Here is an 18,336-nt window from a genome sequence, read left to right as displayed (position 1 = left end):
CGGATCGCCACACTCTAGTGTGTGTATGTGTCCCCTATTGGGGCCTATCTGAATTTCTGTCTTTGAGAGATATTATTTTGTAATATAACTGAATTTTCTATCCATACATATAAATTTTAAATATATTAAAATTATAAGGCATCTTTGAGTAAACTGCGAGTATCATTTGTGGTTGGCCGAGTGTCCTCTTTTTTGGAAATCAAAATATGGTCACCCTAGTACAAAGCAGTAAATACGGTCTGTCTGAAATGTTCATAAAGCCTGTGTTTTCCACTACAGAGTACAGCCTCATATCTGCGGCTAGAACTGTAACGTTACCAATCCACGCAGTGATTTCTTTTGTTCCGTCTGAATCAGTTGTGATTCGCTGCCTAAATGCTACGTTAGCATGTAGCGTTTGTGTTGCTCCTTGTTTTCATCTCGTTCCTCCGATTGACACCTTGCCTACATGTGTTGAGTGTCGTGTAGCAGATGTGACATACTGCTACTTTTTTATCCACCACTGTCTCTCGCCATCGTCCTCATAATTCACAGTGAAACCAACACATTCTTACTCTGACCAGTCACATGTCCACATGTCTGAGTTTCACTTTCCACGTCCACATATGACGTCCCAGGTACCCTGGGGGTGTTGGTTGTTGACGATGTTTGACGCCAGAAGTCACTGACCAAATGGCAGTTTTCAACAATTTCGGAGTGAGACAAAGTTCATGAAAGCAAAGTGGCTCTAAACATCAGAGGAGCTTCTATATCTGGTCTGGTGATGGTGTTACTAACCATCTTCAGTGAGTTAGCTTAGCGTTGTGTCTCCCTATATCGCTGCTTGAGTTGCTGTGCTGCAGAGTGGACATCAGTGGACTGGGAGGCTGCACTGGTCTTACTGGACTTTATAATGATATTAATCTTGTTTGCAGAAGGAACAGACTCTTTGACCTGACTGATGTGTTCAACATTTATTTTTGCAAATCGGACTTTAGTTTGAAAGTTTAAATGCGACATTGTTTACTTCCTGTTTACCTGTGTGCACTCTTCTTCTTTGTTGGTGTCTGACTCTGTGTGTGTGGTTGTGTGTGAGCATTACGGCCTCCTGTAGGTCACCTGGAGAAAATCTCCCATGAATAGTTTCTCTCAAAGATGACATCATGATGACATCATATGTCCCTCATCTCTACAGTGATTGGCTCATATGAGAATGAGGAATTCATTCAGTTCAGTTAAATTCCATTAGAAATATTTCATAAACATTAAACAGTCAAATATTTTAGGATCTGACATCATCAGTATGTCGATGTTTATAAACATCAAACATGTTTAAACAAACGGTTAATTATTGATGAAAAAGCACTGAATGACTTTTAGTCTGAAGATCAATCAAATGCTGCTGGTTTCACTGGATGCTGTGTGTGTGTGTGTGTGTGTGTGTGTGTGTGTGTGTGTGTGTGTGTCCGTGTGTGAATAGAGTCTCTGTGTGTGTGCCTGAGACCTCCTGACCTCACCACAGCACCACTTCCTCTGACACACACACACACTGTCAGATCTTACTGTCACTGTGAGGACCTGACTGATGTCATGAATTCACTTATTATCAGTGTGAACTGTCAACACGCTGACAGCACTGTACACACACACACACACACACACACACACACACACAGGGGGCTGGGCTGTTGAGGCCTCCCGCCTCAGCTGGCTCTATAAACCATCTGAAGCAGTGTTTGTGTTGGACTGACAGGAGGCGGAGCCACAGACAGCATGGCAGGTGTTCACGTGATAAAACGTAATGTGTGCGCATTAATTATCAGACTATAACAATAGTTTACATCTATTTAAGGTAAGATAATGTGAGGGCTGCAGTAACCACGACAACCAGTTCATAAACAGTGACATCATCATCTTCATCGTGTCAGTAGAGTTCTGCAGGAATGAGTCCAGAAATGACTCAGCATGTTTGCACCATGGATGTATAAAGAGACCTGGACACAGCGTTACACGCGGGGCTCTGTTCATTCCTGTGAAAGTTACTTAGTGGTGCATGAAGCCAAAACAGTTGAGCTGCTGTGGATGGAAGTGCCCTGATGATCTGGGGATTATTGACACTCTTCTGCACCGTGCGGCACATAGAGACGGCGCAGTAGAGACCTATGGCGGCCATGCATCTTACTTCTGGTTTAGCACTCGGCTAACTGGGATAAAATGACTGAATGTTGCAGCTTCTCCAGACTGTCAAAATGTTATCGGACTGAAGGAAATAAATCCTGATAATGAACCAATTCATTTTGTGCGGGTCATCCATCCACCCATTTTCATTCGCTTATCCAGGGCGGGGTCTCGGGGGCAGCAGGCCGAGCAAAGCACCCCAGACGTCCCTCTCCTCAGTGATGCTTTCCAGCTCCTCCTGGGGGACCCTGAGGTGCTCCCAAGCCAGATGAGATATATAATCCCTCCAGCATGTTCTGGGTCTGCCCCCCCCGGGGCCTCCTACCAGTGGGACGTGCCCAGTGCACCTCTAACACGAGGTGCAACTTATATGTGAATCAAGTGGCGCAAATTAAGCAAGTAGTGAGTTTTCATGTCATACGTTTATCCGAGAGAGTCGAAAAATCCGAACTTAAGCAACCAATTTGTGCCGCGATAGCCAATCAGCACTGACATCCTCCGGGGAAGTATGACGCAGCAGTGGAAGTTCACTTATCGATTTAGAGATTTGATGATGATGATTTGATGATGCGAGTCAACACAAAATATTCTAGTGTTCCAACTGATGGGAGTATCGTAATGTGAAAATTTGCATCACATTCGGTGTGAACACAACATAAATATCATAAACGTCTGTTTGTCACAGAGTTTATTTTCTGCAATAATCCAAAATCCAATAAAAAAAATCTCACAGGCATTTTGACGAGGAAACCAGGACGACACTAACGTCCGTGTCGGCCTACAGAAAAACATCCCTGCAGCGCTCTGTGAGCTGACTGGATTTAAAACAGTTTTTCCAGTTTTTATTTTTAGATTTTAAATTCAGAGATAAAGGTAATTGTAAAGAGGTCCTGTCTCGCTCATTTTAGGGGTCATATATGTGTTGGTCCACTAGAATAGATTTAATGCTTTAATGTTCAATGGTTAATGTTCTTTAGCAGCACCTCTGTCTGAAGCTCTGTTTGAGCTCAGGGCCGCCTCCCGAAAAGCCCAGTCTGCTCGTTCAGTCTGTTAATTGGTGCAGAGTTTGTGTTGGAAACCATTTATAAAGTCAAACGTGTTTGTGTTATTTGTGGACGCTTTGTATCGACGCAAAGGTTCAAACACCTTCAGTCTGAACTCGCCTGACAGATGGACGTGTGTCTGAGTAAACACGTGTTTATTCCGTGAGGTTCTGAACACGTTGTGTTGAGTTATGAATCAGTGATTAACAGGAAGGAGCTGAGGTGTTGGAGCAGCGGCTGAATTGACGAGGACAGATGAGTGTGAGCAGCTCAGTCTATAGATCATCAATCAATATGCGCAGTGATTGATTAGCTGTAGCTCTGCGCTGCTCATTAACTCATTATATGCTCCAGCAGACAAACAGGAAGTGATTCATTGCCTGACCTCACAGCTGACCTTGAAGGCAGATGGCTGATGAAGAGTGAATAAAGGAACAATCCGCCCAAAACAATCAGGCTGTGGCAGAGAGACAAAAGATGATGAGGAGAGATCTGGTTTATTATTGGATGTGAAATGTTTAAATACTTTAAATCCCTCTGTGAAAACATGAAACACGTGTTGGTATGATCCAGTGTGACTTCTCATTATCTCTCATGTCCATCCAGAATAAACGTCTAGAAATCCACTTTGAAATCAGAGACAAAAGAATCAGCGTGTTTTAAGTTTCCTTCAGTGTCACAGTCGTGACGGTCGTCTGTGCGTCGATGAGTTCACTGCAGCTGCTCACATCATTCAGATCACTGTGAAAATGTCTGAATGAAAACTGAACAATAAAGTTTAATGAATCGAACTGAGAACAAAAAAACAAAGATAACATTTGTTCATGATTCTTTGTGTTCAAACTTTTCGGCCATTTGAACAAAATTTAACATATTTTACATTTTTGTTTCTTAAAAATATTCTTTCAGTAAAATGATTTATTTCCTCCTATCAGAGGGTCATTAAAGTAAACACATGGTCAGTGGTTTCAGAAACTTTGGATTAAACAAAGATTCATGTCACAGCTGAGACGTCTGACGTGCGTCTGTTTCTGTGTTCCTACAGGAAACGTCCTCCTGATGAAGAACGTTCCTCCTCTTCCTCCTCAGAGACGCAGCACGTTGCCTCAACAGGTTGGTGCAACTCTAATCCCTCTTTCTACTGAGTCAGGGCGTCCAGCTGGTTACCATAGCAACCGGTGACCTCAGAGACCACCGCCACATGGCGACCGATGATGTCATCCATCCTTAACAAGAAACGGTCGGTGAGATTAACTTTGAGTTCAGATGTTTGTGGCTGCAGCGCAGAGGAAGTGCCACCATGATGGGTCGGAGCAGACAGGTGAACTGATGAACAGGTGTTGGCGCTGGGAGCAGTCCAGTAGTCAGGTGGTAGTAAATGTACAGTGCAGGTTTCTCCCCTAGAGAAGGAAAGTTTTCAGCTGAAGTTTGTGATCATTATGGGATGCAGCCTCAGTCTGGTCTGTTTCACAGTAACACAAACCACTTCCTGTCCACTGAGACATCACAGAATCTAAGGAGGCGTGACATGTAACACAACAGTGTCGGCCTCTAGTGTGACATATAACATACGTGTCAGCAGCTCTTTATAAACAATAACAATGACATCACATGTCAATAACAATCATTTAGCATCCCTGTTATATGGCGGCTGATCTCGTCCTCTGCTTGGAAGGTAAGGAGCTCCTGTTAGCTGCTAACTGCTAACAGCCACAGTTCTTCTTCTTTGAGTTAGCTGCTAACTGCTAACAGCCGCTGTTCTTCTTCTTCTTTGAGTTAGCTGCTAACAGCCGCTGTTCTTCTTCTTCTTTGAGTTAGCTGCTAACTGCTGCTTTTTAAATCTCCCACGGTGTGTTGCACACCTGACACGTCATCAAAACTTTCTACCTGTCCCCCTCATGGTGCCATCCTGCCAGCTGTCCCTTTTACACAGACGTAGATTTGGCGCCGGCTTAAAGGTGAGACAGCTCTGACATAACAGACAGTGAAATGTGGCTTTTAATTTTTAGAGTTCACAAATTCAGACATAACAGAATTACTACTACTGATAATATTTACTGATTTATTTTTAAGTTGCTCAAATGAATGAATCAGTTTTTGGATCTAAAGTCAAACTGTTAAAAGTTTAATGTGTAAAAAACCCACGGCCAATAAAGTTTATATTTGTTAACCAGGGAGTTAAAGACCAATTCAGATCGGTGGTTTTCAAAATAAAATATCAGTGCTGTTTAAATATCCAGGCCTGATTAAATCTCAGTTTATTTTTTCTGTTTGTTTTTTTTTCGCTCTGTGTGATGTCATTTTATTTTTTCGCTGTCAGCACCAGAAACAAAAGATATGAATAAATAAATGATACAAATAAAGTTCAGTCAGATTTTGTCTGTTGAACACATCGTCTCTCCATCACACACATTTCCCCCCAATTACTGTGCGTCACCTTTCACCTCCTCCCCTCCCCCGCCACTCATTACTCCGCCTGGTTGGTTCGTCTCTCCACAAGCTGCTTTTCACGCTCTCTAAACCTCACTCCCCCCATCACCCCCCCCCATCACCCGTCCTCCCCCTTTAAAGCCTCTTCACTCGTCCTTCATCTTTTGTTTCTGCTGGGAGCCTCACATACCTGATAAACAACACACACACACACACACACACACACACACACACACCACACCCAGAAATATAACAACACTTTTTATTATATTAAATTATATTATATTATATTAATAGAATAAATGATATTAATAGAATGAGTTCAGCCCCACCGATGATTTCTAATGTTTAAAATTCACATTAACTGTATTTTTAAATATATTTTGAAAGCATTTTTCTGAATTTCCACCTGAATTTAAAGATTTGTCAGCTACACTGTTTTTTTAAAGTCGTTCTTTAAACTCTGTGCAGAAAAGAGTTAAAACCCTTCACAGTATTCACAGTATTTAAATGAATGCGTTTTAATCACAGCATTATTAATAGGTTAGACTCGACTCGAGGAGCTCAAGACCTCTAATAAAGAACAGAGATGGGAACGTTCTTCAGGACGGACCGACAGGAAACAGATGAACAACAGTAACATTAATCTCTGGGTCGTTATAGTTTAAATCAGCGTTGCAGTTTATTTTCAGTCCAAACTGATCCAAAACAGACGTTTGTAACAACACCAGCGCAGATCAGTCGGATACTTCTGTACTAATACTTGCTGTTTTCAGTGTGTTCACACTGAGAAGTGTGGTTATAGCTCCTTTTGCACAGGCAGCAGGACGGCATCATGAGAGGCATGGGTGTGACACGTGTTATGCAAACCGCTGAGTTTTTCTACTGTGCATATGACAACAAACCTCTTGAATCTTGAATGTGTGGGACCTGCTGCAGGAGATTTAAAAAGCAGCTGTTAGCAGCTAACTCAAACAATGAGGTCCAGGAGCTCCTTACCCTCCAGGCAGAGGACGAGATCAGCCGCCATATAACAGGGACGCTAAATGTTTGTTGTTGACACGTTCTTTACGAATTGCTGAACTCTTCAAAACAACGTTGAACTATCCTATAACATCTGGAAAATAAAATCTATAACTTAAACTGTGTTTAATACAATGTTCTCAGCGAGGCAGCCCACAGGCCAGACCCCCAAACCAGAACATTCTGCTCCAGGCAGCTATGCTAAGCTAGCTCGTATCAAGTTAGTTAGTAACACCATTACCAGACCAGAAATGGAAGATTTTCTTCAGGGGCCATATTAAAGCTTTTGTTTGGAACCACTTTGGTTTCTCTGTTAATTATGCGAGTGATGGTTAGAGAGAGAGTGGTGATAAAAACACACCAAGCTGAACAACAAGCCGCCGCACAGCTGCAGACAGAGCAGTTAACCCAGTAACACAGTAACATACATGACCTCCGGGCCGAAGCATGAGCCGCTACGCAGCCACGGAGCTAAGCCAGTCGCACACACAGTCACGGCACACGTAACTCCCCGAACCAGGGCACAAGCTACTTGGCTACAGCCTCTCCTTCAGCAGCTAACAGGAGCTAACATCAGTGAGTGGTAACTGGGAGCCGCTGTAGCTAATGTGCTAAAAAGTTAGCGTTGCAGAGAAATCCAATCTTCCTCTTAATCCCTCCCCAGTTTCTGATGAGGTGGACATGATAACCCTTAATACACATAACCTTATTCATCCCTACAACAGGAAATACTTTTTCCCTAACCTGATATGAAGTGTGCGCTGCACATGTGAGCATTTTTGATGATGGCCTCCGTCCAGTCCTTTGGTCTTATCACATTTAACCATAGTTGTCTTTGTTTTTGTTGACGGGCAGTGGCGGCTGGTTTTGAGCCATGACTCCTTCTATTCTGGCTCCCAATAACACAACAAGACAAACACATTTTAACACTCCTATGGAGCCTACAGCCCTGTGGGGGAGGGGCAGCTGCACCTCCAGGTCATAAAATGACGGCTCTATATTGTCATTAAAAAGAAATCACTGATTTTGCTACAACCAGATTTGAAAGAGCTCATTTCAGCCAGACTGTAATTCTGCTTTGTACAAAAAAAACAAGGCCAAGTTATGTTTTCATACATTTAAGATTTAAATATCAAGGAATTTCTCTGCATTTCTATTTTTTTTTTTCTGTGTCGAAAACGTACCGAACCGTGTATTTCATGAACCGTTACACCCCAAATATTTATAGGGATCTTATTTTATTTTTGCATTTTGTTTTTATTATTATCATCACACACACATATATAAATATATATATATATATATATATATATATATTTTTTTTTTTTTCGGACAGTGAAGCGAACTCCTCGAGCACATTAACTCAGTGAATTAAGTCTGATCCTGAATCAGATCCTGACGGACGTTAATGCACCAGCTGTCCACACACACACACACACACACACACACACACACACACACACACACACACTCTCTCAGACCTCAGGCTGTGTGTGTGTCTTCTCTTTGTGTGTTTGATTGATGTGTGTGTGTGCAGCGGTGCATGTGACCCTGTGTGTGTGTGTGTGTGTGTGTGTGTGTGTGTGTGTGTGTGTGAATGTGTGTGTGTGAGAGAGATTAATATTGCATGAGGCTCCTGATGAGAAGGTGGACAAACACTCCCAGCTGAGCTCCAACACACACACACACACACACACACACACACACACACACACACACACACACGAATGAATGCATTGTCACATGAGGTCACACACACATGTTTTACCAGCACTGTGTTGTGTCACAGATAAGATGAGGTTGATAACACACACACACACACACACACACACACACACGCACATCACATTTAACTGTCTGTGGTAACCATGACGACCTGAACAGTTTCTGATTCTCACCTGCTGTGACCGCTGAGCTGTGAACCAATCAGACAGCAGGAAACAAAGAGAAAGTTTGACTCACCTGAGCAGAGACGTTGTGACAGACAGAGTCTCACTCAGACATGTTTCCACTGACTGATCAGCTGATCACTATTGATCCTGATAATCATGTTCCACAGTCAGAGAGCAGGAAGGACCGGATTTATTTTGGCGTCAAACCAAAGAAGAAGAAAACATAAAAAGAGACAAAGGCAGAAGAACAGGAACATGAACAAGAAGGAACATGAGAGCCGTTATTTTTACTCTCAGGCTTCAGTTTTCTGCAGAAACTGTTTTATTTGTTTCATTTTGTGTTTCTACATGTTCATGTTCATATTTAGCAGCTGCTTCCCATCATGCACTGGGGCACACAGTGGGATTATTGAACCACCCACAGCAGCAGCTGATGGAGGAGAATCAAAGGGACGGATGAGCTGTGGGACCATAAAGCTCCATACAGACCATCCAGGATCTCACCAGGCTTCTTTAACCCTTTGAGCACAAACACTGCTGCTGCATGGCGTCCATGTTTGTTTTGGTAAAAGAACACGTGACAGTTGCCGGCTGTGGCTCGGACGTACAGAGGGTCGTCCACCAATTGGAAGATCAGCGGTTTGATCCCGGCTCCTCCGCTCTGCATGTATTAGTGTCCTTGTTTTAGTACAAGAACACGATAGTTAGCATCTGTATTGGCATCCATCTTTATTTTGATGCCAGAACGTGTTACAGTTGGCATCAATGTTGGCGTCCATCTTTGTTTAGGTACACGAACACACAACAGTTGATGCTGGCATTGGCATCCATGATTGTTGGCGTCCATCTTTGTTTTGGTTAGAGAACATGTGACAGTTGAAGTTGGCAGTGACGTCCAAAATTATTTTAGTACAAGAACACTTAACCGCTGGCGTCCGTGTTGGCGTCCATTTTTGTTTTGCGAGAAGGACACGTGACAGTTGATGTCGGTTTTGGCATCCATGATTATTTTAGTAGAAGAACACTTTCCAGTTGGCGTTTGTGTCCATCTTAATTTTGGTACCTGAACATGTGACAGTTGGCATCCATCTTTGTTTAAGTACAGGAACACATTACAGATGGTGTCCATGATTGTTTGGTTACAAGAGCACGTGACAGTTGCTGTCTGCGTTTGTGTCCATCTTTGCTTTGGGACCAGAACATGTGACAGTTGGCGTCTGTGGTGGACCTGGACGTCTCCCTGCAGAGGGTTCAGTGTGTGTGTTGTGTTCACTCAGTCGTCAGATCGATGTTTCTCTCTGACTGTCGATCACTGAGACGTTTTTATGTTTTGTTTTGTTTTTTCTTTTTCAGCTGTTGCTCAGATCACACGTCGTCTGTCTCCAGAAACCTCAGGACTGAGTGACATTTATCAGACTAACAGAGACAGAGACAGAGACAGAGACAGAGACGGGGAGGGACAGTGTTGTGTAGAGACAGAGACTGTGGTGTCCCTCAGACGGAGCCATAAACCCTCCCTGTGATTCCCCCCCCAAGCCCCCCCGCCTCTAACTTCACGCCTCTAACCGCTGATTAAATATTAATGACTCTGGCTCCGCCCACAACCCTGTGTGCAGTGAAGCCCCGCCCCCCTCCATCCCCTCTGGGACCCTCCCTCTCTGTGTGTGGATGTCTCTCGCCCTCTCTCTCTCAGAACAATGTGTCGTTCACAATAATGGGATTACTGCTCGCTCGCCCGCCCTCTTCTCTCTCTCTCTCTCTCTCTCTCTCTCTCTCTCTCTCTCTCTCTCTCTCTCTTTTGCTCGTCCATGTGCAGCTTCTTTCAGTCTGTTTTTGGAGGAATGAACGAACGACGGGCGTCTGCTGAATGAAGTAAGTCCCTGTGTGTGTGTGTGTGTGTGTGTGTGTGTGTGTGTGTGTGTTTGATTGACAGCTGACTCGTTAATTTGCTGTGGTTTAATTAGCGGAGCAGGAAGCAGGTTGGTGCTCGACTCTGAGTGTGTGAGTAAGTTGGATGCTTCGTCTCTCAGGGATCACAGACATGATGTTACAGACGTGTCGGACGTCTCAGATCAGCTGTGTTGTATCAGTCAGGTCCTCAGTGTCAGATCATGAGACGCTCTGCAGACAGAGAAGAAACCATACGAGTCTAAAATGTCTCCTGATGAAGAAACTGTGTGAGGAAGAGGAGGAGTAGAACGCACCATATCATCAGGAACTTGTTCAGTTTGTCTGATTGTATGTGGAAACATCTTGTGTCATTCTGACATAAAGACCTCACAGAGAGGAGGAAGATCAGAGTTCCTGCAGTCGTGCGTTTAAAATCATCATTTCAATATTTTGACTGATGAAACTTTGATTATAAATTACAGACAGTTTCCTCTGTGATCGCTCGTCAGCATTTATCGTATTTAAAATCTTTATCCGTGGAGTCAAAGTATAGAGTTACAGAAAATAGAAATACTTTGTGTTGAACCTCTCCCCGTCACAGTATTATTTTTAGGTTTCCAGCCACCGCCAGCGTTTTTGATCATATTCACTGATCTAATCATCAGGGCTGTAAATCACCAGTTTCATCACGATATGATATCATATCCATTCTTTGGACAACGATACAATATTTTCCGATATTACAAAGTCAGCCTTAGAGATAAGGTGAGGGGCTCAGACGTCTGAATGGAGCTCAGAGCAGAGCCGCTGCTCCTTCACGTTCGGTTCAGTTTAGGTGGTTCAACATCTGATCAGGATCCTCCTGGGCGCCTCCTGTTAGAGGTGTTTCAGACACGTCCCACTGGTAGGAGGCCCCGGGGCAGACCCAGAACACACCGGAGGGATTATATATCTCATCTTGCCTGGGAACGCCTCGGGGTCCCCCAGGAGGAGCTGGAAAGTGTTGTTGGGGAGAGGGACGTCTGGGGTGATTTGCTCGGCCTGCTGCCCCCGCGACCCGGCCCTGAATACAAGGATGAAAATGGATGGATGGAGAAAGTCTGCCATGATACGGTTTTGATTCGATTCAGGGGTCCACGATTGATATGAGATGACATCATCTGATCATTTAACACAGTCTGTTACAGAGGAAGCTGCTGCCTCCTTTTTTCACTTTTGGTCATTAAAGATAAAAAACAACACATAAATAATAAGTTCATTAAAGGTGACTTTAAACTGACTGCACTGACACATGGAGTTATTACATAAGATATGTTTCTTCCTCGCCGCTGGTTTAAATCTCTGCGTCTCCTGACAGAACAGCGAAGTTGAATTTCAGTCAGCGTGCACATTTTTCAGCTGAACATTGTTGAAACAGCAGCTGATGTTGCTGCAGTGAGAAGTTAGTGGAGTGAGATGTCGTCCAGGCAGGAACGTCGGGTTTTATCCCGTAACGTCATTGTTTACATACGACATGTGTTCTGTCTGTTAGCATGTATTTTCTCCAAAATGCAAATTATTTCCACTCTGCTGATTTATTCCCGAGTAAATAACATCATCCTCATCGTCTTTCTCTCGGCTGCTCTCTGTCTGCCTGCCGCTGTTTGATGGTTACACAGACTTTCAAAATAAAAGCCTATGCTAAAGATGATGATATGGATCTATGTTTTCATTTTGCATCGATGATATTGGATCGTTAATTATTAAATCGATATATCAATCCAGATCGATGGATCGTTACACTCCTACTAATCATATTCACTAATCTTTCAAGACAAACAGAATAATTTTTTTCTGTGAATATGTAAACAGTGTGTACATGAAACTAAATCAAAATCTAAATGAAATCAAGTTTATTCATATCACACATTTTAAAACAACCGTAGATGACCAAAGTGCTGCTCAACATAAAAGACTGACACACACATATATTGCAATATTAAATGTACACAAATATAAAACAGAATAAAACCAGTAAGAACAATTACATACATAAAAAAAGATTATAACAACACATTCTCACATCGTCACATATTGACGTTTTGGTCGTGGACTTTCCTCGTCCACGTACAACGTGCAAGGTACCCTGGGTGTGCTGGTTGTTGACATTCGGGGACACCGAAGTTCTTTCAAGACACACTTCAGTTTTCACAAGAAATTTAACGTTCATACAGTGTTTTTGAAAATAAAAGCACTGCGTCAGTAAAACACTGCAAATTGATGTTTTTTCCCTCCAACAACAAAACCACGTGGTTAGGTTTAGGAAAAAAAGAACAGGCTTTAGCTTTAGAATCTTACGGGACATAAACACTGCTCTCTTGGGTGAAAGTTGGTGTTTGTTGGACCCATCCACCACCCCGCCCGCCTGCCCGCCCACCCGCCCGCCCGCCCGCCTCATTTGGACTTTAGCCGCCTCAAATTTTGTCCTTGTCCTGCAACGTATCCCCCTGACGCCACCTGGTACCCTAAAACTGTGGCGCCATGTCATTAGTCCGATGTCCCGTTGTTCCGATATGTGATTATACTAGGCTATACTGTATTTGTGTACCATAGAGGATCAGCAAACGCAACAAAAGTAGGCTACTGGTCGAGATACAAGTGTCATAGAGAGGAGAGAGTGAAACACCATAACCTCCTGATATTAACTCTGGGGTCGAGGTTGTGTGGGGAGCTCTCCACGGTGCTGAATGGCTCCCGGCGGGCGTATTTCTGCCTTGATGGTGCGCCGCGACCGGCTCTGGGTCAGCTGGGAAAGGCTTGAGGCGGAGCAGGCTCACGGCTTATGTGTTTGCCACTTTCTTTTTCATTTTAACCCACACCATGATCTTTTCCTGACCCTAAACCTAACCAGACCTTAACCACAGGGCATCATGATGATTCCAGAACAACAGGACTTTGGATCAATGAGTTTAATATGGTCGGACCAATGGGATGTCGAACCAACAGGCAGACCCCAAAACTGTAACGGTAATCAGCCGCGTATCATGCACACCGTAGCACAATTGTTGCCAACTTTTCTATGAATTATTTTACTACCAGGCTCATTAAAATGAATCAAAAGCTTGGTATTATCTCATTGTGTTCTGAAGATATTGAGCAATGAACTTCAAAAGTGACGTGGCTCAGCACATGAATAGAGCTAAAGCGGGATTTAAACTTCTGCGTCTATTCGACGCCGTACATACGGCGTAGCCTGACGTGCAGCTCCTCATTAATGTAACTCCACGTCACACGTCTCTGTAAGCTGAAACCATTTCCCTCAGTGGAAACAAAGCTTTGATTTACTTTAATTTCACAGATAAGAAACAATAAACTGTGAAGACAATAAAGCCTCCACACACTGTGTGTGATTTATCCTGGCTGAAATATGAGCAGAGGAAATCTGCGCTTGTTGCTAGGTGTTGCTGTTGTTGTTGAAATACGTCCCCAAAAGGTTTTCTCCGTTTCCAGTAGGGGGCGACAGTGCTGCTGAAGGAGGGCGTGGCGTGTTATTTATCTACAACGCAGGTGTGGTGACCTGTTAGGGTCTGGATCCTCTGCAGCTGTGAACCTTGAGCAGTCTGTGAGTGGTTGAACCCTGAATTACAGCTGTAGTTTAATTTTGTCTTCATGAGATGAGTAGAAAGGCAGATACAGAGAGGGTGACCGCATTGTGGAACTGTATGTGTTTAACCACTCGAAATATCTGCCGTTATTTTCAGAGGTTCTAACTTTATTGTGGTGAATTATGTCACAAATGAATGACAAATGAAATCCAGTTTGTCAGATCCAGTGAGGAGGATCCTGTTAGGGGAGGCAGTGGACAGGATCCAGTGATGAGGATTCAACGAGGGAGATCAGAGATGAGGCTGCTGTCAGAAAACAGAAACTTAGTAAAGGGGGTGATCTTGTCCTTCTCAGGTACCTTCTGTCTTCCTGTGGTCACAGACTGATGACCTGACACAGATGTGATGTCTGTCTGTCTGTCTGTCTGTCTGTCTGTGTAAACAGCAGAGACAGTAATGGAAACAAGTTCAGGGCCTTATCGATCTGTCGCTGACAAACTTGAGTGTGCTGATCTTTACATGAATCAGTACTTGAATGTCAGGACTGGGGGGCTTTGATGGACCAGAGGAGTGGCATCATTTATCAGGAGTCCTTTAACTGGACCAAACCGTCATCGAGCCGAACTCCAGTAGAGGTTGAAGCACCCGAACCTCACACAGCGCCACCTGCTGGTTTATGATACATCAGCAACCTGTCAGTCAGTGATTTCAAACATTGATGAAACACGTCTGTAACACGTGAACCCTGCAGTGAGTTGCTGGCAGCTGTCATGTCCCGACACTGGGAGACTTTATGGCTGACCACGAGACGGACCACTTATCTTTAACAGCCAGTGGTCGGCCCTTCGTCTGCTCGCCGCTCAGAATACAGATGTGGTTTTTTGATGGACATGAAGTGATTTAATGGAGCAGAACTTTGTGTTTCCTCCAGAGTTTCAGTTTGTTGTTGGAGAAGCAGAATGTGGATACAAAACATACAGAGCAACAATTAAGTGTCCAGATTGTTTCTGTAGTGCAGACGGACCTTCGTGGACTTGGACAAATGAAGCGACCATAAACTGGGCTGAAGACCATGAACATGTTGGGAATCCAGTGTTCCCAGTTCAGGTCTGGTTCAGGGTCTCGTCTCTACAGAGGTCAACATGTTCATCTGTCAGGTCATACTCAGCTGTTTGGGACGGTGGTGGAAAGGAACTTCCACTTGGGGCTGGGTGATATGGCAAAAAACATAATAATTTTCCCGTATTGTTCGATATTGATATCTATCACGATATTTAATTTGATAATGCTGAGTTTATAAAATATCCTGATAACATCTGACACCTGAAGAAACCAAATGATTTTCCAGCTTCTCACCACGTTCGTCATAAAGCTGAGGCAGAGCAGTTTGAGAAAAGATTTCCTTCCTGGGAGCTCGTACCTGCAGTCTCACACTTTGATTGATTTCTTGAACCCGTATTTTTCCACAGTGCTTTGGCTAGAAAGTATGACACTGCGTCTGTTTTATATCTGCTCCTTTATCATCACTTCTCATACAGGGTTACGGCGGCAAAACAGGACACTATTGATCGCTGTTTTACTGCAGCCCCACTAGCCCCGCCCACAGCAGCAGAAGTACTCAGCTGTTGAACACTTGTTGGTGGACTTACTGCGTAAGATTGTAGTCGCTGGGACGGCACCTTTTCAGGGGATGGAAAAGGTTTGTTGTGTTTCTCGTCCTGGTTGGCACCAACCAACGACATATTTTGCAGACCGTCTTTGTCCGTGCGCCGTCACCTTTCGAGTAGCCAAACCACTTCCACATTATTTATGTTTTTTAACCTTTTTTATCCACAATTTCGTCCGAAGCTCTTCTTCAGCTTCACCGCCAGTTTGCTCCTCACTTCCACTCATTTTCCCCACTTTTCATCATGTCTATGCTACTTTCAATTCCTCCTCATCTCGGCACAAACTTTTCAGTAAAAAATGGGCGTGTACAATCATGCGCATCCCCAACACTGCAGATTGACTGACAGCTGTCTGTTTGGATCTATCTCGGTCTGTCCATATCCAGTAAAAATGACTATAGTTTGTCATCGACATACATTTTATTAGGATCCCGTTTCAAGATCGTTTTATCACTCAGCCCTGTTTTCCACAGCTTTATCTGTACATCACTACATTTATCTGTACAGCTTTAGTTACTTTGCAAACAAAGATTAAGATTTATTTATCTTATCTTATTATGCTTGATGAGTACTTTTACTTTTGGTACTTAAATTAATATTTTGAATTCAGGACTTTTACTTGTAATGGAGTATTTCTTCAGTGTGGTATTACAACTTTAACTGCAGTAAACTGTGAACACTTTGTGCTCTAGTTTGGGAGGAGGTCTGTGTTCGGTTGGAGGTGACGGAGGTTTAGCTGATGGATGATGAACTCTTTTGTTGTTGGTTTTATCTCCTGTGAATGAAGCTGATTGTTGTAGTTCCTCCTCTCATCGCCCCCTCCTCTCTGTTATTACAGTATTTCTGTCGTTTATTGCCCCCCCCTTCCTGCCTCCTCTCCTCCTCTCCTCCTCTTCAAAGCCTTGTTTTAATGGTGTAGAGATTCTGCTCTCATAAACACATTATGGAGCTCATTCACGCCTGTTAAACTGCTGAAAGAACCAGAGAGGAGAGAGACGGGGAGCTGTAAAACCCAGTCAGGGTTTGTTTTAATAGAACTGCACCTCCTCCTCTTTCTCCTCGACACAGCGTCTCCACCCTGATGCAGGAAAATTAAAAATCATCTCTTCTTGTCTGTGTTTCGTTCTCTGTATTCACTCAAAGACGTCTCAGGTCGCTGACTCGTCGTCTTCACACTGGATTATCTCATGTCAGCGTTTAGAGGTCGACTTCCTGTTTGACTCTTATTTTAATGTTTCACTCTCTCGGTCCAGCTGTTGTCTTTGACTCGTCTTTGTGTTTGTTGTCATGACAACTGAATCAGAACCAAACATGTGATTTAATGGAGGGTCTCAGAGCAGCAGCTCCGAGTTATTACCAGCTGCAGTTATGAATAGATGAAGTGATCATGCAGCTCCAGGTGGGTCTCAGACAAACTGGTCTCAGGGTGGACTGGTCTAAGACGGACTGGTGTTGACCTGAAAAACAGTGGTACCACTCGAGACTCATCTAAAGGCAAGACAAGCGTATTATAGAGCTCCTTTCAACAGTAAGGCAGTGCAGTGCTTTACATGAGAAAGAAAAAGGCATCAAGAAAAGATATCAAACATAAGGCACATATAGATATAAATAGGATTTAAAGGGGCAAATAAAATAGAAGATTAGAATAAGGTGAAATAGAAAGAAGACCTTGAACAAAAACAGGCTCTGCGACCGTCTGCCCCCGCCCATTATAGAGAGAGAGAGAGAGAGAGAGAGAGAGACACGTCTTTAATGTCCCTGTACAGACACCTTTTTTTAATACTAACTCTGAAAGGCGTCTGAAGGCAGATCTACTCTTTCTCCCTCAGTGAGAAATTTTCTCGCTGTAAGTTTTGCTTCTTGTGATGTCTAGTGCCGCTCGCACTTGGTTGACTAGTAAAGAGCAGTGTGCATCAAAATGGCTAGCGCTAGCATTACCGTTACAGGAAACGTCAGAAAGATTCAGCTTAAGATGAGGAGTCTGTTGCGCATACAGATTGGCAACTAGCACATGTATCAGACTATTAATCTTTTCCTTCATTTTATATTTATTGTTGTATAACGTACAGTTCTGTCAGCTACCATGTGGTTTTTGATACTGGAATAAAGCTTTAGGGTCAAGTTTACATTCATAAAAGGAACACTCGACAATGTTAACTGTCACAACTTACGCTATGCTAATGCTAATTCTGCTGTCTGTAATGTGATGCGAGTTTTTTGATACAGTGAGGAGTGTTCAATACAGTGAGGAGTGTTCAATACAGTGAGGAGGGTTTGATACAGTGAGGAGTGTTTGATACAGTGAGGAGTGTTCAATACAGTGAGGAGTGTTCAATACAGTGAGGAGGGTTCAATACAGTGAGGAGTGTTTGATACAGTGAGGAGTGTTTGATACAGTGAGGAGAGTTTGATACAGTGAGGAGTGTTTGATACAGTGAGGAGGTGTCAATACAGTGAGGAGGGTTCAATACAGTGAGGAGTGTTTGATACAGTGAGGAGTGTTTGACACAGTGAGGAGTGTTTGATACAGTGAGGAGGGTTCGATACAGTGAGGAGTGTTTAATACAGTGAGGAGTGTTTGATACAGTGAGGAGTGTTTGATACAGTGAGGAGTGTTCGATACAGTGAGGAGTGTTCGATACAGTGAGGA

General features: G+C 43.4%; 1 protein-coding gene across 2 annotated transcripts in view; it reads left to right on the top strand.

The window, feature by feature from the left end:
- Positions 1-18,336, top strand: part of plxnb3 (plexin B3) — an 81,031-nt gene that overhangs the window by 21,486 nt on the left and 41,209 nt on the right. Inside the window, exon 2 of one of the 2 annotated variants that reach the window (XM_050064783.1) lies at positions 4,246-4,313. The gene's annotated coding sequence lies outside the window, so the exon portion shown is untranslated. Of the gene's footprint in view, positions 1-4,245; positions 4,314-10,292; positions 10,418-18,336 lie in introns of those variants that run through there. The other variant, XM_050064784.1, reaches the window with a different exon arrangement.

This window comes from Epinephelus moara, chromosome 16 (genome assembly GCF_006386435.1).
Source record: "Epinephelus moara isolate mb chromosome 16, YSFRI_EMoa_1.0, whole genome shotgun sequence".
Taxonomy (NCBI): Eukaryota; Metazoa; Chordata; class Actinopteri; order Perciformes; family Serranidae; genus Epinephelus; species Epinephelus moara.
The sequence above is the reverse complement of the archived record's forward strand: the minus strand, read 5'-3'. Positions and strand labels throughout refer to the sequence as shown.